This window comes from Ambystoma mexicanum, chromosome 2p, assembly GCF_040938575.1.
Source record: "Ambystoma mexicanum isolate Mex_15411 chromosome 2p, UKY_AmexF1_1, whole genome shotgun sequence".
Classification (NCBI taxonomy): domain Eukaryota; kingdom Metazoa; phylum Chordata; class Amphibia; order Caudata; family Ambystomatidae; genus Ambystoma; species Ambystoma mexicanum.
This window is the reverse complement of record NC_090923.1, coordinates 431,247,369-431,269,601: the sequence shown is the minus strand read 5'-3', so window position 1 is coordinate 431,269,601 and position 22,233 is coordinate 431,247,369.

The following is a 22,233-nucleotide window of genomic DNA, read 5'->3' as shown; positions in this document are numbered from 1 at the left end:
ATAACTCCTGGGTTCCCTAGTTTTTGGATTACTTCAGTCTTGTTTTCATGTTTCGTATTTGTTTTGGCTTTATTTAGGATTTATTTTTTGGTTTTATCACAAGCAGGGATTGTTTTCACTTAAGTTGGAAGATTTATTGTGGATCGTTTACAACTGGTTTCTCTGGTAAAAGCAATCCAGTAACACAAAGTAGCAGCCGTGGATTCTTACTGGATTTATTTGGGATTTATTTACAAGCAAGGATTGTTTTGTCTTAAATTGGAAGATGTATTGTGGATTTTTAACAATTTGTTTCTCTGTAAAAACAATCCAGTAACACTAATTGCCAGGCACACATTTTTACTGGATTTACTTGGATTTAAATGTTGGGGAAACAATGTCAATCAATAGTTTCAACATTTTTGTGGGAGGTATTTAAGGTTTTAACATTGGGAAAAAAGTTGCTGAGTTTTGGTTGGATTGATTTTGGATTGTATTGGTGCATTCAAGGTTCAACTGCACTTAACAGTCTCTTGGGCGAATAATGGATTTATAATACATAAAGTGATGCCGTTTTGTATTGTATTGTATTTATTTTGTTTATATAGCGCTTTACTCCAAAACGCTGAATATTATAACAACTTGATACATATAATATATAACAATAACGGTAGAAGCAAGTTACAAATTATGAATCAGTCCAACAAAACAGTAAGAAGAGCAATTAAACTGGGGGGAATAGGGAGAGTAGTGCAGTAGGATTGTGAGGGGAGGGAGGGGTGATTTTGCCATCCCTTTTCCGAATTTACACATTTAACCAGTGTGCTGAAAAAAACCAGACCACCTAAAAAATGCAGGTATTGTACAGTAGCAATTTGCTCAACCCCTATTGTGCTAACATCACTGAAGGCTGACTTTCATGTCACTGCTTTCAATACCACTCTAGGAACTACTTCTCTGCGGTTTTCTGCAAGTCATTTTGACAAGGACAATCCTTCCATCATAGCACACAGAGATGCAATTCTGGGAAATGCTGGCCCCTTTTATGGGCTTGTGGGGTATTGCCCTGTATTTGCTGTTTGCATTTTTCCTTCCGCAAAATGCATGGTACTAAACTGACCCTTTAGCAACAGATAACTATGTGTAGTCCTGTTTGAGTTATACAATATGTTTAAAATACCTCAATTTAAACAGTGACTATATTAAGAACATCAGTTATAATGATTTTACTTTTTGACTTCTGTCACCTTTTCTGTAATTACGAAAAATATTCACACATGCACTTTTGATTAATGTATAACGTTCACTTATAGAGCAATACTTGCGCTGGGTGAAGGCCATGCTGTTCATATGGCTCAACTAGAGGTGTTCAGCACAACCCTCCATGTGGCTAAATTAGAAGCTTTCTCAACAGCCAAACCCTGGCCCTGCATTATATCCTTAATACCTATAATCAACTCCCCCCTAGATCTGCAAACCGGTCACTTAGTGGACAATCTATTAACACACACATATCCATCTAGAATGAATGTGGAAGAAAGCTGTGTTTCCTGTAACATACAAATTTCAGTCACGATCCGATTGGCCAGACCAGCTTTCATATCTATACAGTTCGAATGACCCCTAGTGTGCCAGCAAATGAGTGTGAGTGGACTTTGTTTACTCTGTTTTGATATACAATTGTCAACCTCAATGTTTTGTGAGTAGGGTCGCCATAACCACTCACCTGCTGTGGGAAACCCCTGAGAACATTGGGCACCCATGCCCCTACTTCTGCCAACAATTGCCAGAGTAGCGGTACCAACTTGCTTCTTTTACAATGGTTGTACAGCATGAGCAATAAAAGGTGACACCAGCTCAAGGCATATCCCATTTTTAAGAAACAAGGAGTCATTCCCATATTGAAATCAGTGGTCATTTTGCGATACAACTATAAACAGGAACAGTTTAAGTCTGTGCGGGGCTCCGGCAACACCACTCTTGTAATATCTTTTGACGTAATCACCCTCAACTGTTGAAAAATATGCAACAGCTTCAGAAATTTCTAGCTATTTAGAAACAAGCTTTCTTATGCTGCAAATAAATCTGTGACAGTTATTTTCAAGTTGTCCAGATCAGGAGAGATCTTATCTTTCCGACAGGAAGGGGATGGAGACACTGTTGTCATGTCTTTGGCAACCTCGGATTTTTGTGAGTTTGTGAGTTCACACAATCAATTGCAATTTCTGCTTGCACTTGAGCTGGCACAGTAGGGCTTGGCTCAGGGATCTCTCGTATACTGAGGGATCATAGTCCTCTACCTAGAATCCTCCTTCTCCACCGAGACTGCAGGGTTCACTCTCACCCAGTTATCTAAAGTTCCACCGACAGCACCTACTTTTGTGTTCCGCTGCTTCTTTCACCCCTTTTTCTGCATATTTAACATCCATTAAATCATAGTGGCTTTCTGTTCTGAGCCATATATATTGCTGGGCTACAGTTTCTGCCAAGGCACTGGAATTCGTCCTGTAAGAAGCCTGTCTTTGGAATTTCCGTTTTTTCCCGGCGGCAAACCATTGCTGCCTTTTTCCTTGAAAAGGAAGGTCTTGAGTTCTTCCTTAACTGTAAAAGTGAGGGGGTGAGTCTGATGTTAATGGGAAGGATGCTTCAGAGTCTTGGGGCACATACAGAGAAGACCTGCCTTCTGGTTCTTTCCTTCCTGCACCAGCGTAGTTCAAGTCTGCACATAAACAATAAAATAATCACACCACTACTCTTAAGTTACAGTAAATTCATGATGTCACAGTGCCAGCTGCCAGTTGGCACACTGTCTGAATGGAAGCTTTATCAGCAGAATTCCAGCTGCCACTAAAACAAAGTAATGACTAGCTTTTCAAGTTTTTTTCACTTGATTTAATTTTCTTTTTTCAGTCGGTCAATAGTTGCTACCAATTTTCTTAGCTAGCTCTGCTAGAAAATCGTTTTAATAATGCAGAAAACAAAGGAGTAGATTTTGCATATAATGTCTCTACCGAACTTCGAGCATTTAAGATATATTAAAAAGTTTAGAAAGAAACTGAAAAATGCACAATGAACAAATATTCTGTGCTGAACCTCGACTTCCATCTAAACAGGTTCTTCCCTGTTCTTCAAAAACCATCAAGGATCACATTGACACCCTCGCCTCAGCCCTGACTGACTTCTGCAATCACTCCTTTGCCTCCGGTACGCCCCTCCTTACCCCTGAAGCACTCTTGTACACCCTCTTCTCAAGAAGCCCTCAGCCGAACCCTCCCTTCCGGCTAATTATCACCCGATCTCTATCACTCCTTTTGTGGGAAAACTCCTGGAAACGCTGGCCATCTCTCAGCTTAATCTTCACACTGAATCTGCTCGCTGTCTCCATGACCATCGTTCTGGTTTCAGAGCAGCCAGAAGCTGCTCATCCACTCCGTGATAATCTGGGTATCACTGATCAGGCTCTGGCCGGGCTAACTTCCTTCTTCTTTGACCGACCGTCCCAGGTCCAACTTGGTCCTTCCTCTCCTGTATCTCTCTCTCTCTCTCTCTCGCTCTCTCTCTCTCTCTTACTCTCTCTCTCTCTCCCTCGCCACCTGTGGTGTTCCCCAGGGGTCTAACCTCTCCCTGGCTGTTCAACCAATACCTGGCACCTGAATAACAGTTACAGGTAAGTAACTTGTTCATTCCAGAGCCTCAGTCATGGGGACAAGAGGGAGGACGCCTGGAGGGCTCCTGCGGCAGTACTCGAGAAGGTCATTGGCTGCTACGGGATCTTTTCGTTTCAGCAGCACTTTGTGGTTTCATCGCTTTGTAAACAGCAATTATGCAAAACGCTGGACACTGGTTGGACTTTCCGTGCTCCCTCTGTTCTGCACTCTGGTGGGTGGACTCTGAATCGGGATTGCCTGTTTCGGGAGGGTCCCTTAGGAGGCTCCTGGAGCTTTTGGCCAGATTTGTTTACCGGCAGACGTTGCAGTTGATTATGGACACTTTACTCCAGGCATTGGTCTATTACAGCAACGGAGAGGCACAGCAAGTCTGGTAGGGCGACACATGGAGTTTGTCTCTTGTTAGTTGGTCCCACTAACCCAAGGGGAGAAGTTGTTCCTGGAGAGCTTCTCTGTCGAGGTGCAGAAAGGTCAGCAGGGCTTCACCGGGCAATTGAAGGTCCCGGAGGTTGCAGCGGGCTTCGTTCACTGTTTCTCCTTTGGTTGTTTCTTCCAGTGGTCGACTCTGCCTGTAGTCTCAAAACCCACACCTTTAAGGTTTCTCCCATTCATGTGCAGCCTAGGCTGTCAATTGCACACCAGGGTGGCTGTCATTTCAGGATAGCGAGCCAATCAAGACTAGTCAGCCAGCCAATCAGGACTAGTTGCATTCAGGTACTCCTAGAGGCACACCCAAGCCCATCCACTTGATCCCTTGCCCTGATTCCCCTCCCGCAACCCTCGGTGCTTCCCTACTTGCTGATTCACTCCCTCCCACCTCCCAACCCGCCCATCATACCCTGATAGTCCAGGAGGCCGTGAGGCCAAGCCATTACCAACCCTCCCAGGGCAGCCCTCTGCCCGGCTAAGGACCCGAGGCAAAGTACGGCTCCTACAGAGACGGCTCCAGGTCCTATCTGCAGGTATCCGCAGGCGAAGCAAGAAGCCAACAATAAGTACGTGTGGCAAGGGTGGGGACAGAAGCAATTACTTCATGCCATACTACCCTACCACTCAACCCTGGAAGCTAAACTGTTGTAAAATGTTCCTTCTGTCGTCTAGTTTCCTTTTCAAAAGTCTGCCTAATAGCATATCTGTGGTGTAGTTGCATTTAGAAAGTCTGCCAAATAGCATATCTGTGGTGTAGTTGCATTTAGAAAGTCTGCCTACTAGCATATCTGTGGTGTAGTTGCATCTATTTTTTATTTGCAATATCTAGTTTCTTACAAACTTTTATTACAATTTTGTTCACGACTTTCTTCGTCAGTCACTTCATTTTGCAAGGTGAATTGTCAAATTCAAGGTTCAGGTAGCCATTTAGTTCACCGTTTTCTCCATAAAGTTTATGACTGCACAAGTCAGGTGAATTGAATTCCCACTTAGGATTTGCAACCACAATTCATCCATGCTGTCAATAAGTGGAGCGAACTTGAATAAGTGAAGAGTCCTGAGGTCTTTGAGCAAATGACATTCAGTCAATAAATGTTTTAACGATTCCAAATGATTCGCACAGAACCCACATAGAGGGTCTTTTACATTGTCGATGTGCCGGACAAAACACAATTGCTTAGTCTTGTAGATGTTTGTTCTTAAACGCAGAAAACCGTCTCTAGTTGCATCTAGAAAGTCCACCTAATAGCAAATCTGTGGTGAAATAGCATTTAGAAAGTGTGCCTAATAGCATATCTGTGATCTTGTTGCATTTAGAAAGTCCACCAAAGAGCATATCTGTGGTATAATTGCACTTAGAAAGTGTGCCTAATAGCATATCTGTCGTCTAGTTGCATTTAGAAAGTCTCCATAAAAGCATATCTGTGGTGTAGTGGCATTTGGAAGTCTACCTAATACATAACTGTTGCCTAGTAGAATTCAGAAAGTCCATCCAATAGCTCCTATAGTGATCTGAAAGTGTGCCCTAGTAGCGTCACTGTGTTAAAGGTGAACTTAGAAAGTGTTCCCTAATAGCTTTACTATAGAAGGTATTCCAACATCATTGAGTGTGCCCTAATAGCGTAACTGTGTTAAAGTTGAACTTAGAAAGTGTGCCCTAATAGCGTCACTGTGTTAAAGTTGAACTTAGAATGTGCCCTAATAGCGTCAATGTATTAGAATTGAATTTAGTAGGTATTCCCAACATCATTGAGTGTGTCTGGTCGCTTACACTTTACTAATTACCACAATATCACACTACTACGCTTACTCTCTCCTATACACCACCAATGAACTAGAACACAGCAGTACTATGACACATTCGGTAAAGCTGTTCTCATACTAACATGACTCATCAAACTACCCATCATCGTAATAAAACACTGCTAGCTAGCACATACCGGCTAGCCTAGGCGTCTCCTCACCCCTAACACAGCCAGAACTCAGTCTGGATGTCCACCCCCCAGACTGAACACATTTAACTGATATCCTCTGCACCACACTTACCGCTAAGAAGCAGCTATCATGAAACAACCACACCAGCTGCACACATACCTGGTGCGCCCACGCACTTTATGACTCTCTCTCTCTCTCTCTCAACTGACTTGAACTGCGGTTCCCAAGGGCGTTCAACCTACCAGCGCCTTGAGATCATACCAATGGTACATGAGGCGCTATACAAATGCAAAATAATATAACATAACATGTCCATATCAATATCACAACCACATCAGAATCACATCCCATCCATATTACACTTAGTCCAAACCTGCATCTTTATCACATTCACATCACAAGCACACCCTATCGACATTGTATTCACATCGATACCTGTGAGCACCTATATTGCATAAGAGGCTAAACCTGGGGACCAGCACACTGAACCTGAGAGTGGTGCCTGGTGATTTTTTTAATTGGAGGGGTGTAAATATTTCCTACAAATATGTCAAATCGAATGAGCGTAGTAAAGGATCCCAAACCAACCAAAGAGGGTTTCAGGGGAAGGGAGATCCCCCCCAGAAAGCTTTTTGAATGATGGTTTAAAATGGTGAATTATGGAGTAACATTCGATAACACAATGTATGCTAGTATAAAAGCTATTTCATGACGGCTACGCAGATACATTTCCATTCTGTCAGCATCAATATATGCTAGTATTCCTATGTAAGAACTATAAGTACCTACTCAAGTTTGCTTTGCGCATAATGCTAGTAATGATGCCATAGAAAAATATGTCCAAGCTGGCTCAGACATATATGGCAGTATCCCCTAGAGGTAGGTGAGCCAGAGATGTCATGGGTAGGGCCAAGCCAGTGGGGAGCCTTGGGTCAGGCCTGCCTCTAGAAGCCTACCACGGGCCGAGCCCGGGAAATGACATCACAAAATGGGTGGGGGTGGGTCTGTGTCACATACAGATTGCAGCAGAGGGTGCTGAACCCGCTGAGCTATCTTACCACTATGGTTCTGAATAAAGTATAAGGAAGATGAAGATCTATTGTCACTTATCCAAAATTTTCAACTTCAATATTTTATGAATGTATGCAGGATCAGTGCCCGAGCATTGGACAATCCCTGTCTAATGCCACTGTTTCTAAGCTGTGTGATCATGAGTGCTTTTATTGCCTAATTAAATGATACTCAACTGTACTAACCTCGGCGTGATGAAGGGCTAAGGATTCCAAGCTGTGTTCTGCAGGCTGAACACACATTATTGTGGCATGGGCTCAGGGGCACAACAAAACCTACATTTCAAGGACGTAGGAGGGTAACCCTTCAAATGTTGTGAGAGGCACCTACTTCAGAGATGGTGGGAGGGGGCAAACCTATTGTGTGGGGTGCATCTAAATTCTTTATGCAGTCTAATGAGACTATTCTAGTGGAGCTACATTGTTACAATCAGTTAACTCTATGAAAGTCTAAAAGCACCCACTTAAGGACTGCTGTGAGAATGAGTGGCCTGTCTCCTCTCTACACTTCCAATCACTCCCCTGGCTTACAAGTACTAAACAAACATCACAATTTCAATTGCCTAAAAAATTATACTAACAATGAAATGCTTTACGTTAGTAATTGCAGGGTCTTTGTTAACCACAAAGCCCAGGTGCCGTTTAACATCTGTGTCCTGTTCTGGCAAGCCACGGCTCTATAGGTCAGCCAGGTTGAGTTAACATAGCCCAAATGTTTGCGGGTGGGGTGTGGGGGAGCTGAAGCACAGTCAGCTCAATGGTTTTGCGTGGGCTTGACTTGTAAAAATATCTTGCCTGAATAGGCTTGCTAAGCACACGTGCAAAGCATAAACTTGTAGGACAGCTGAAGCAAGGTAGCAAATACATAACAGAATATCGAGAAGGGGACAAGATCAAAGACAGACCTTTCTCTACAAATGCCTAACAGGTAAACTACTCACTTTAGCATTCGGAAGAATGCTGAGCAGACACGTTTCAGCACGAAGCATTAAGGGTCTCTTTTTCTAATTTTGGGTCTCACTTGTTTTCCAGTGCTGTGACTCTGCTCTATATCGTGCCTTCACTAGACCCTCATGATGCTGCCAGTCAGGCGACCGGAATACAGGCAGATGCAAGGGTGTTTTTTTTTTTTTTTATTGAAGGAATGGGTGAGCACCCGGTGGGGCTTGTGGTCGGTCCCTGCTTTGGGCAGGCCCTGGCCCGAGAGTGGGGACAGGCAAAAGCCCTAGGTTGGGCTCTGGCGCCGGCCTGGGCCCTGCCACTCTCTTCCAGCTCTAGTATTCCCACCTAATAAAACAATTCTATTGGCTTTGCCTTTAAAAATGCCTTGCCACAGTGAGAAAACATATCCAAACTGGCTGCACAATGTAGGCCAGTCCAGACACATGATAACACCTATCATCAGGCCTGGCTGAAGAGGTATGGGGGATTATTTCAACATGATGGTTGGGGCCCCCTTGCTTAGAGTGGAAAACAGTCTGAGGCACCTGTCGTGTGCATACATTTTAATGGAGACAATAAAATGCAGCCAGTGGTTAATAGCCACCGATTATCACGAAATGGCCAGCCAGAGGGAGCTGAAATGCTAAATGGCCACTGAAAAGCTATAAATACTTCTTTGTCAGCAAGCAACTGATGTGGAGGAACCTGTGTTAAAGGTCAACGAGGTAATAAGAACACTTCTGTATACCCCGAGGGAAATGACGGACAGAAGGGCTCCAGCAAACACAGCTTGTAGGACAAGTGCTGAAATGTGTACATTTAAGCTCCAGAATTAAAGTAATATAGAAAGGAATATATTTCCGTTTTATAAGACTGCTGACTATGAACATGGGCATACATGCCAACATTCCAGCACTCCATGGAGGGAGAGTTCATCTGCGAAATCTGGAGATGTACATTTTCCCATAAAAATGCATTGGGGCTAGACTTTTTTTAGGCCGTAGATCGTGAAAAATAGCTTCTTACTTTGGAGAGCTATCCACACCGTTTTAGGTGTGCACTTGTTTTTTCTCCTCATTTGGAGGGGTTTCAGCTTGTTTCGGAAAGGCATGCAGCACACTGCACACCATCAGCAATTGCGGATCGAGATTCGAGCATGGGCCGGGATCGAAATAGAAGCCACATTAAGGTTAGGAGGCGATACACACGTTTTTGGATGATGGTGATGGTGTTGATCTACAAGGCCGATAGTCTGCCTTTGTTGGTGGCCTTGTATCGCTCTCAGAAGAGGCCAGGTGCTGCAGACCCTGAGCTAGTGTGGGCCGCAGAAAACCGAGGGAGATAAGGAAACACTTCCCTTAGCTATCGCAAAACAATCTATAGTGGGTACCACACAGGACAGCTCAGTGCTACTGTCCAGCAAGCTGGGGATTGCCATAACTTTGTAATTTACAGTGACTAGGCTTGTTTGAGGCGCACAGCCCGTGTTGAAAAATTCAGGCAGTGAAGCTGCAGTGTGGGGAGGCCTTCTTCCTCCTCCATGGCAGCCAAGTAGAACAGAAAGGTGGCAAGCAAGCAGTACAAATGCACTCTAGGCAAACATCACTGGTATGTGTAACGATTATTTTAGAGGTGATTTATGTTGTCTAATGTTGCCCATATTTGAGTTCTTGTGTCTTTTGCAGAGAAAGGTACATTTGTTTATTTTGTAGCATAATTGTGTTTGCTGTTTTGGAGATGCAATACTGATTTAGTTGTTTTGTAAATCGGGCATCTTAAGTTGAGCCACTGTTAATGTGCATGTGGCACATTAATGTAGTTCTGCATGTTTTCTGAAACAAGAGCAGAGCTAATAGCTGCAAACGGGAGCTTAATATTGAATTGTCATCAGCTTTAAGACGTACACAAAAGGCATTTTGAAAGCACATGTATGTATATAGTTGATTCAAGGGTGTCCACTATGCTTCATTTCAAACAAAAACATCCCTGTGGCAAGCACATCTTCTACAAATAATTCATAATGCCTGTTGAACACCTCCTGGCATATGCCCGTTGTATCGATTAATTTTGCATTCTCTTTTCAAACTATTTCAAAATTCGTCCTTTTTTCATTTCAGAATGTATCCCTCTTCAATCAAATGAAATGGGCTTTCCAGAACTCTGCAGCAGAGTACAGAAAGGCCCTCCAAAACAAAATCGGGAACTAAAAAATGCAGAAGGCGGCGTAGACCACTTTAGTTGTCTAGGTCCCCCACCAACTCGCATGCGCCCTGGGCTGGGTCCCCTCCCGATTCACTTGCACCCTGGGCTGGGCCCCCACCCGACTCACTTGCAGCCTCGGCTGAGTCCCCACCCGACTCGCTTGCTCCCTGGGCATAGGTCCCCAATTTACTCCCTTAATGGTACTGTGTCCCCACCCAACTCCCTTGCTGCCTGGGTTTAGGTCCCCATCCGACTCCTTTGCTGCCTGAGCTTGGGTCCCCACCCGACTCCTTTGCTGCCTAGGCTTGGGTCCCCACCGACTCCCTTGCTGCCTGGGCTTGGGTCCCCACACAACTCCCTTGCTCCTTGAGCTGGGTCCCCACCAACTCCCTTGTTCCCTAGACATGGGTCTCCAATTGACTCCCTGGCTGGTACTGGGTCCCCATTGGACTCCCTGGCTGCAACTAGGTCCCCACTTGACTCCTTTTCTCCCATGGCTGAGTGCCCACCGACTCCTTTTCTCCCATGACTGGGTTCTGACCCGACTCCTTTTCTCACATGGCTGGGTCCCTACCAGACACCTTTTCTCCCATGGCTGGGTCCCCATCCTACTCCTTTCCACCCTTCGCTGGGTCCCCACCCAACTCCTTTTCTATCTGGTCTTGGTCCTGACCCCACTCCTTTTCTTCCTGTGATGGGTCCCCACCCGACTCCTTTTCTCCCTGTGCTGGCTCCCCGCCAACTCCCTGACTGGTACTGGCTCCCCACCGACTCCCTTGCTCCCTGGGCTGGGTACCCAATTGACCCCCTGACTGGTACTGGGTCCCACACCTGACTCCATTGCTTGCTGGGCTGGGTACCCACCCGACTCCCTTGCTCCATGGGCTTGGGCTGGGTCCCCATTTCACTCCCTGGCTGGTATTTTTGTCTTTTTTTATCTATGCATGTCCACAAATTGTAAAGTACCCAATTCTGGGACGGCTACAGTCATGAGTGTGTGCTATGTACACTGTTTCAGGTTGAACCTCATTGTGCCTCTTTTAATAAATCCAATTGAATAAAAACAGGTGTCAATTCTTTTTTTAATATACATAATATTCCTTTAACCTTGCACGACTTTCATGTCATTATAACAAAATGACTGCTAAGACCCAATGAGTGTAATGACTATTGGAGGGTTTCTTTTCAGAGTTATAGGTAACATTGTTTTTTTGGTTCAAACTCCTAAATAATAATGTTTTTCCAGTGCATAAACCAAAACAATTAAAATGTATATATATATATATATTCATAAAGGATTATTTGGGGATTGCATTGCTTATGGATTTTTATAGGTTTACTTAATTGCACTGCCTTTGGATTTTTAAAGGATTATCTGGGGATTGCATTGCTTTTGGATTTGTAGTGGCTTGTTGCGGAATGGGATTTGCTAATTAACATATTTCGGGTGCATTAAGCCAAAAGGAAGCCAAATGCAATCCATTGCTTTTGGATTCATTTGGGGATTGCATTGCTTTTGGATTTGTAATGGATTGTTTGGGGATTGTATTGCTTTTGGATGTTTAGTGTATAGTTTGGGGATTGAATTGCTTTTGTATATTAATTGAATTGTTTGGGGATTGCATTGCTTTTATTGTTTGGAGATTGCATTCGACTGAGGATTGCTAATTAACATATTTCGGTGCATTAAGCAAAAAGCAAGCCAAATGCAATCCCGAGTACAATTGGATTATCTGGATTTAAAGAGAATTTAAAGGCCATTTAAATCTTTTGAAAAATTCAGTAGCAATGCACTTTCAATCCAGATTCTTTTAGTAGTGAAGTCTCAGTCCAATGGAGAAGAATTCACTCTGGGTGTCCCCCCGAAATCTAAGTATCCTCAGCAAACGTTACCATTACCATAGATACCATAAGCAGAGAGCATCAGTCTTGGTAAGAACAACATGTACAAAAGCTGTCACAGCCACACGATATTCAGTATTGTTGGAAATATAGGGATTTGTATCAGTTTACCAATCGCAGCAACCATACTCTAAGGGAATATTCCTGCTTGAACTCCAAATATCTTCTTAAAGATCCATGGGAATGCCACTGCTAGCTCCGTGCAAAATGTCAGAAATCTTCTGCTACGCAGCTATGACATGCAGGCACTTCACATTTCACGCGGAGTGATTTAGCATTTTAACACGAGCATGAGGGGGCAGTTAGCAGGTCGTGCTCCACCCTCTAACAGCAGCCCTCAGGGCAGCAGTAATTTGAAATAAATCACGTAAGAAATAAAATCACCTATTTTAACTGGTAGCTTAATTAATTAATTTAGTTATGCAATGAAATCAACTGGTACCACAATGAAATTAGTTTAGCTAATCAATGGCTTCACTTGGTAGCAAAATAAATGGACTACTACTGAAGTTATCTCACAAATGCACTGTATTCAACTAATAGTACAATGCCATGGAATCAACTAGTAGCACTAATGACATTAATTTAGCAGTACATTGGACTCAACTGGTAGCACAATTAAATGGATGTAGTTGTACAACCATTAAACTTGTAGCACAAATAAATACATGTTTTTAACATCACATTCATTTAGCTATGTAATGTATTTACCTGTAGCCAGTGAAATTAGCATAGCTATGCATTGGATTCAACTGGTAGCACAGTGAGCGTAATAATGAAATAATGTCACTATATAATATAGGCAAGTAGTAGCACAACAACATTAATCTAACAATGCAATGGAATGGAATCACAGTGTAGCACAATAAATCAATCTAACTATACAATGTATCTACATGTAGTACAATTAATGTACTCTAATATACATTGAGTTCACTACTCGCTAGATGACCAGTGAATATACGCAGTGTAAATATAGCGACGTTATGTCTTCAGTGGTAGCACACTGCATGGGAAAGTGAATTTATTTTGCTGCGAAAATGCACTTATTGGTAGCCTAAAGAATCAATGTAAGCGCTGTAGTCACTGTAAGTGCAATGGAGGAAGCAAATAATGAATCTGACTAAGCAATGGATTCAACTGGTAGCTCGATGGGTTTGGTAGCAGGATGATCATGAGATTAAAACTGAGACTTGCATGGCTATTGACCAGGCAGCCTGGAGAGGAAGTAGGAGCAGAGCAAGGGACTACAGCTGAACATGCAAAGAGGAGGCACCATTAGCCTCCTCTGTTTAACAGTTGCATGGGCTGCTGTGTATCATTACCAAAAGGTGACTTACTGCTAAACAGATTTTCAGTACAGCTCTTGCGGGTCCGAAGGCCTGGGGGTGAGGCTTGAGAAATAAAGGGAGAGGCATGGGAAAGCTCTACACTTATTTCACGTCACATGACTACACTTCAGAGGCCAACCAGTATCCACAGAGTGGAAGGCGGGAGAGTTAAGGGAGGAAACAGGGACAGAGGGTCACACAAAGAGTGTGATGGTGCTCTGACGGTTTTTACGCAAAGAGACCTACTGGTAAAATGTGTTCCCAATGCTGCTCCCCTGGGTCTGAAGGCTTGCATAGTTAATGAGTAGAGAGAATCGGAGATGCTAGGAAAAGGTCTACTCTATTCCGAGTCACATGACACCTTTATACTGCCAATTCGCAGAGGCCCGACTGTGGGAGGTTCGAGAGACAGGGAAGAGAAGATGCAACTCTCATTTTATTTTACCTTCTTGATTATTTTATTTATTTACTGTTGTGTTCCTTGCAGCCTGCACTCCGTGAGGTTGCCTGGCCTCCCTAGCTGTAATGGGGCTCGTTCCCGGTGAAGCTGTCTTTTTCTTTTCGGACACGCTTTCACCCTGCCAGACTTGTCACGCTGGTTGCAGGTCCTTGCATCTGATTGGCCTGCTCTGGGGCTAATCTCTCATAAGCTTCCCATTCACTACGGCAAACTGGTTATGCCTGTTGTGGGCAATTTGTCTTCACGGCTGATGTAATCTTGATTTTTTAACCTGCTTTTACTGTTCATTTCCTTTTACCGGTATTGCTTACGGCGTATGACTGGACGCCTTTAATCAGTGCTATTCACGCAGCCTACAACTCTCATTTTATTTTACCTTCTTGATTATTTTATTATTTACTGTTATTTACTGTTCTTTTTCTTGTAGCCCGTGCTCCACGGGGCAGGTTGCCTGGCCTCCCTAGCTGTAACGGGGCTTGTTCCCGGTGAAGCTGTCTTTTTTCTTTTCTGACACGCATTCACCATGCAACTCTTGTCTCGCTAGCTGCAGGTCCTTGCTCCTGATTGTCTCCTGCCAATACAATGTGCAATTTGAAGGTGTCTCCTCCAATGAAGCGCAGCAGAGGGGTACACTGGAAGCACCTTGTCTGCACCAAAGTCCTGTCAAAGTCTGGCCCATCTGCACTCATCCACGCATCAGATTGTCTCTGGGTGTCCGCCACCCCCAAAGCAGGTGTTTGCTACTCTCATAGTGAGCTTGTCTGTGCTGCTTCATCCGGCAGAGTTTCCTGGTGGCTGGACTCTGTGTGCGGACAATGTTCATACTATTCCCAACAACCCATGGATCAGGTAAGATGATTATTTAGAAATGCACGCTCCCTGCTATACACAAATATGCAAAAATTCCCCTGACCCCATATGGGTCATGGAGACCTGGCTCAAGGACTCTTCTGCTCCTCTACTACTTCATCCCATATTCCCTGAGTCCGGAAAACTTAGGTTAGTTTGGAGGGCGGGGTGTGCCCTTATACCTCCCTCCACACTTAAGTGTACCACCTTTCCCTTCACACATACTATTTATATGGAGGCCTGTGTGCTCTCTATTGTGGTATCTCCATCTCGTTGCTTTCATGTTCTTCCCGTTTAAAGCCCGCCTGGCCTTGATTCAGCATTTTATTTGGCTTTTCTTGACGTAGTTTCTAATTTGTGACTTCAATTGGAGAACCCAATTGTTCTCTGGGATTTTAATCTGCATCCTAATAACTTGAATTATCTCCTGGTTATCTGCCTAGTATCTTCCCTTGCCGATATTGGCCTATTTCAGTTGGTGGTGGCGCTACCCACTCATTATTATATACTATCAACCTCGTATTTCACCCTTCTGCCTTGGTTATGCTTTTTTTCTTTCTTTGCAGTGATCTGGTCCGACCATGTTGTTATTCCCCTTGCTAATAACAAGGGGGTTCCTGGGAGTCTCTCTGCCAGACATTAGTCCTGGTTACGAGAGACTTACCCAGAGTCTTTAGCTCACTATCTTTCACAGAGAAGAAATATCCCAAACATATCAGTCTTTGTCCTGTCCTGGGGCAGTCCAGCAGCGAAATGCTAGGCAATTCTCCTCTGAACAAGAGTACCAACAGCAACCCCAGACATGAGTTTCAGTCTGGTTGGACCTCATCAGTAGGGTGGAACTGTGCCTCTCTAAGAATAATGAGCAAGGGGTCCACGTCTGGATTCCCCTAGTAATTTAGGGTGAGACCCAAAGTTACTTAAACTATGCAAATTACAAGGGGGGTTCTGGGAGTCTCTCTGCCAGACATTAGTCCTGGCTACGAGAGACTTACCCAGAGTCTTTAGCTCACTATATTTCACAGAGAAGAAATATCCCAAACATATCAGTCTTTGTCCTGCCTTGGGGCAGTCCAGCACTGAAATGCTAGGCAATTCTCCTCTGAACAAGAGTACCAACAGCAACCCCAGACACATGTTTCAGTCTGGTTGGACCTCATCAGTAGGGTGGAGCTGTGCCTCTCTAAGAATAGTGAGCAAGAGGTCCACGCCTGGATTCCTCTAGTAACTTAGGGTGAGACCCAAAGTTACTTAAAATATGCAAATAACATTGGGGGTCCTGGGAGTCTCTCTGCCAGACATTAGTCCTGGTTAAGATAGACTTACCCAGAGTCATTAGCTCACTATCTTTCACAGAGAAGAAATATCCCAAACATATCAGTCTTTGTCCTGCCTTGGGGCAGTCCAGCACCGAAATGCTAGGCAATTCTCCTCTGAACAAGAGTACCAACAGCAACCCCAGACAAGTGTTTCAGTCTGGTTGGACCTCATCAGTAGGGTGGAGCTGTGCCTCTCTAAGAATAGTGAGCAAGGGGTCCACGTCTGGATTCCCCTAGTAAATTAGGGTGAGACCCAAAGTTACTTAAAATATGCAAATAACAAGGGGGGTCTTGGGAGTCTCTCTGCCATACATTAGTCCTGGTTACTAGAGACTTACCCAGAGTCTTTAGCTCACTATCTTTCACAGAGAAGAAATATCCCAAACATATCAGTCTTTGTCCTGCCTTGGGGCAGTCCAGCACCGAAATGCTAGGCAATTCTCCTCTGAACAAGAGTACCAACAGCAACCCCAGACAAGTGTTTCATTCTGGTTGGACCTCATCAGTAGGGTGGAGCTGTGCCTCTCTAAGAATAGTGAGCAAGGGGTCCACGCCTGGATTCCCCTAGTAAATTAGGGTGAAACCCAAAGTTACTTAAAATATGCAAATAACAAGGGGGGTCCTGGGAGCCTCTCTGCCAGACATTAGTCCTGGTTACGAGAGACTCACCCAGAGTCTTTAGCTCACTATCTTTCACAGAGAAGAAATATCCAAACATATCAGTCTTTGTTCTGCCCTGGGGCAGTCCGGCACCGAAATGCTAGGCAATTCTCCTCTGAACAAGTGTACCAACAGCAACCCCAGACATGAGTTTCAGTCTGGTTGGACCTCATCAGTAGGGTGGAGCTGTGCCTCTCTAAGAATAGTGAGCAAGGGGTCCACGTCTGGATTCCCCTAGTAATTTAGGGTGAGACTCAAAGTTACTTAAACTATGCAAATTACAAGGGGGGTTCTGGGAGTCTCTCTGCCATAGTGAGCAAGAGGTCCACGTCTGGATTCCCCTAGTAATTTAGGGTGAGACCCAAAGTTACTTAAACTATGCAAATTACAAGGGGGGTTCTGGGAGTCTCTCTGCCAGACATTAGTCCTGGCTACGAGAGACTTACCGAGAGTCTTTAGCTCACTATATTTCACAGAGAAGAAATATCCCAAACATATCAGTCTTTGTCCTGCCTTGGGGCAGTCCAGCACCGAAATGCTAGGCAATTCTCCTCTGAAAAAGAGTACCAACAACAACCGCAGACACGTGTTTCAGTCTGGTTGGACCTCATCAGTAGGGTGGAGCTGTGCCTCTCTAAGAATAGTGAGCAAGGGGTCCACGCCTGGATTCCCCTAGTAACTTAGGGTGAGACCCAAAGTTACTTAAAATATGCAAATAACAAGGGGGGTCCTGGGAGTCTCTCTGCCAGACATTAGTCCTGGTTACGAGAGACTTACCCAGAGTCTTTAGCTCACTATCTTTCACAGAGAAGAAATATCCCAAACATATCAGTCTTTGTCCTGTCCTGGGGCAGTCCAGCAGCGAAATGCTAGGCAATTCTCCTCTGAACAAGAGTACCAACAGCAACCCCAGACATGAGTTTCAGTCTGGTTGGACCTCATCAGTAGGGTGGAACTGTGCCTCTCTAAGAATAATGAGCAAGGGGTCCACGTCTGGATTCCCCTAGTAATTTAGGGTGAGACCCAAAGTTACTTAAACTATGCAAATTACAAGGGGGGTTCTGGGAGTCTCTCTGCCAGACATTAGTCCTTGCTATGAGAGACTTACCCAGAGTCTTTAGCTCACTATATTTCACAGAGAAGAAATATCCCAAACATATCAGTCTTTGTCCTGCCTTGGGGCAGTCCAGCACCGAAATGCTAGGCAATTCTCCTCTGAACAAGAGTACCAACAGCAACCCCAGACACATGTTTCAGTCTGGTTGGACCTCATCAGTAGGGTGGAGCTGTGCCTCTCTAAGAATAGTGAGCAAGGGGTCCACGCCTGGATTCCTCTTGTAACTTAGGGTGAGACCCAAAGTTACTTAAAATATGCAAATAACATTGGGGGTCCTGGGAGTCTCTCTGCCAGACATTAGTCCTGGTTACGATAGACTTACCCAGAGTCATTAGCTCACTATCTTTCACAGAGAAGAAATATCCCAAACATATCAGTCTTTGTCCTGACTTGGGGCAGTCCAGCAGCACCAAAATGCTAGGCAATTCTCCTCTGAACAAGAGTACCAACAGCAACCCCAGACTCGTGTTTCAGTCTGGTTGGACCTCATCTGTAGGGTGGAGCTGTGCCTCTCTAAGAATAGTGAGCAAGGGGTCCATGTCTGGATTCCCCTAGTAACTTAAGGTGAGACCCAAAGTTACTTAAAATATGCAAATAACAAGGGGGCTCCTGGGAGTCTCTCTGCCATACATTAGTCCTGGTTACGAGAGACTTACCCAGAGTCTTTAGCTCACTATCTTTCACAGAGAAGAAATATCCCAAACATATCAGTCTTTGTCCTCCCTTAGGGCAGTCCAGCACCGAAATGCTAGGCAATTCTCCTCTGAACAAGAGTACCAACAGCAACCCCAGACACGTGTTTCAGTCTGCTTGGACCTCATCAGTAGGGTGGAGCCGTGCCTCTCTAAGAATAGTGAGCAAGGGGTCCATGCCTGGATTCCCCTAGTAACTTAGGGTCAGGCCCAAAGTTACTTAAAATATGCAAATAACAAGGGGGGTCCTGGGAGTCTCTCTGCCAGACATTAGTCCTGGTTACGAGAGACTTACCCAGAGTCTTTAGCTCACTATCTTTCACAGAGAAGAAATATCCAAACATATCAGTCTTTGTCCTGGCCTGGGGCAGTCCGGCACCGAAATGCTAGGCAATTCTCCTCTGAACAAGAGTACCAACAGCCACCCCAGACATGAGTTTCAGTCTGGTTGGACCTCATCAGTAGGGTGGAGCTGTGCCTCTCTAAGAATAGTGAGCAAGGGGTCCACGTCTGGATTCCCCTAGTAATTTAGGGTGAGACTCAAAGTTACTTAAACTATGCAAATTACAAGGGGGGTTCTGGGAGTCTCTCTGCCAGGCATTAGTCCTGGCTACGAGAGACTTACCCAGAGTCTTTAGCTCACTATATTTCACAGAGAAGAAATATCCCAAACATATCAGTCTTTGTCCTGCCTTGGGGCAGTCCAGAACCGAAATGCTAGGCAATTCTCCTCTGAACAAGAGTACCAACAGCAACCCCAGACTCGTGTTTCAGTCTGGTTGGACCTCATCTGTAGGGTGGAGCTGTGCCTCTCTAAGAATAGTGAGCAAGGGGTCCACGTCTGGATTCCCCTAGTAATTTAGGGTGAGACCCAAAGTTACTTAAACTATGCAAATTACAAGGGGGGTTCTGGGAGTCTCTCTGCCAGACATTAGTCCTGGCTACGAGAGACTTACCCAGAGTCTTTAGCTCACTGTATTTCACAGAGAAGAAATATCCCAAAGATATCAGTCTTTGTCCTGCCTTGGGGCAGTCCAGCACCGAAATGCTAGGCAATTCTCCTCTGAAAAAGAGTACCAACAGCAACCGCAGACACGTGTTTCAGTCTGGTTGGACCTCATCAGTAGGGTGGAGCTGTGCCTCTCTAAGAATAGTGAGCAAGGGGTCCACGCCTGGATTCCCCTAGTAACTTAGGGTGAGACCCAAAGTTACTTAAAATATGCAAATAACAAGGGGGGTCCTGGGAGTCTCTCTGCCAGACATTAGTCCTGGTTACGAGAGACTTACCCAGAGTCTTTAGCTCACTATCTTTCACAGAGAAGAAATATCCAAACATATCAGTCTTTGTCCTGCCCTGGGGCAGTCCGGCACCGAAATGCCAGGCAATTCTCATCTGAACAAGAGTACCAACAGCAACCCCAGACATGAGTTTCAGTCTGGTTGGACCTCATCAGTAGGGTGGAGCTGTGCGCGCTCTAAGAATAGTGAGCAAGGGGTCCACGTCTGGATTCCCCTAGTAATTTAGGGTGAGACTCAAAGTTACTTAAACTATGCAAATTACAAGGGGGGTTCTGGGAGTCTCTCTGCCAGACATTAGTCCTGGCTACGAGAGACTTACCCAGAGTCTTTAGCTCACTATATTTCACAGAGAAGAAATATCCCAAACATATCAGTCTTTGTTCTGCCTTGGGGCAGTCCAGCACCGAAATGCTAGGCAATTCTCCTCTGAAAAAGAGTACCAACAGCAACCGCAGACACGTGTTTCAGGCTGGTTGGACCTCATCAGTAGGGTGGAGCTGTGCCTCTCTAAGAATAGTGAGCAAGGGGTCCACGCCTGGATTCCCCTAGTAACTTAGGGTGAGACCCAAAGTTACTTAAAATATGCAAATAACAAGGGGGGTCCTGGGAGTCTCTCTGCCAGACATTAGTCCTGGTTACGAGAGACTTACCCAGAGTCTTTAGCTCACTATCTTTCACAGAGAAGAAATATCCCAAACATATCAGTCTTTGTCCTGTCCTGGGGCAGTCCAGCAGCGAAATGCTAGGCAATTCTCCTCTGAACAAGAGTATCAACAGCAACCCCAGACATGAGTTTCAGTCTGGTTGGACCTCATCAGTAGGGTTGAACTGTGCCTCTCTAAGAATAATGAGCAAGGGGTCCACGTCTGGATTCTCCTAGTAATTTAGGGTGAGACCCAAAGTTACTTAAACTATGCAAATTACAAGGGGGGTTCTGGGAGTCTCTCTGCCAGACATTAGTCCTGGTTACGAGAGACTTACCCAGAGTCTTTAGCTCACTATCTTTCACAGAGAAGAAATATCCAAACATATCAGTCTTTGTCCTGCCCTGGGGCAGTCCGGCACCGAAATGCTAAGCAATTCTCCTCTGAACAAGAGTACCAACAGCCACCCCAGACATGAGTTTCAGTCTGGTTGGACCTCATCAGTAGGGTGGAGCGTTGCCTCTCTAAGAATAGTGAGCAAGGGGTCCACGTCTGGATTCCCCTAGTAATTTAGGGTGAGACCCAAAGTTACTTAAACTATGCAAATTACAAGGGGGGTTCTGGGAGTCTCTCTGACAGACATTAGTCCTGGCTACGAGAGACTTACCCAGAGTCTTTAGCTCACTATATTTCACAGAGAAGAAATATCCCAAACATATCAGTCTTTGTCCTGCTTGGGGCAGTCCAGCACCTAAATGCTAGGCAATTCTCCTCTGAAAAAGAGTACCAACAGCAACCGCAGACACGTGTTTCAGTCTGGTTGGACCTCATCAGTAGGGTGGAGCTATGCCGCTCTAAGAATAGTGAGCAAGGGGTCCACGCCTGGATTCCCCTAGTAACTTAGGGTGAGACCCAAAGTTACTTAAAATATGCAAATAACAAGGGGGGGTCCTGGGAGTCTCTCTGCCAGACATTAGTCCTGGTTACGAGAGACTTACCCAGAGTCTTTAGCTCACTATCTTTCACAGAGAAGAAATATCCCAAACATATCAGTCTTTGTCCTGTCCTGGGGCAGTCCAGCAGCGAAATGCTAGGCAATTCTCCTCTGAACAAGAGTACCAACAGCAACCCCAGACATGAGTTTCAGTCTGGTTGGACCTCATCAGTAGGGTCAAACTGTGCCTCTCTAAGAATAATGAGCAAGGGGTCCACGTCTGGATTCCCCTAGTAATTTAGGGTGAGACCCAAAGTTACTTAAACTATGCAAATTACAAGGGGGGTTCTGGGAGTCTCTCTGCCAGACATTAGTCCTGGCTACGAGAGACTTACCCAGAGTCTTTAGCTCACTATATTTCACAGAGAAGAAATAGCCCAAACATATCAGTCTTTGTCCTGCCTTGGGGCAGTCCAGCACCGAAATGCTAGGCAATTCTCCTCTGAAAAAGAGTACCAACAGCAACCGCAGACACGTGTTTCAGTCTGGTTGGACCTCATCTGTAGGGTGGAGCTGTGCCTCTCTAAGAATAGTGAGCAAGGGGTCCATGCCTGGATTCCCCTAGTAACTTAGGGTGAGACACAAAGTTACTTAAAATATGCAAATAACAAGGGGGGTCCTGGGAGTCTCTCTGCCAGACATTAGTCCTGGTTACGAGAGACTTACCCAGAGTCTTTAGCTCACTATCTTTCACAGAGAAGAAATATCCAAACATATCAGTCTTTGTCCTGCCCTGGGGCA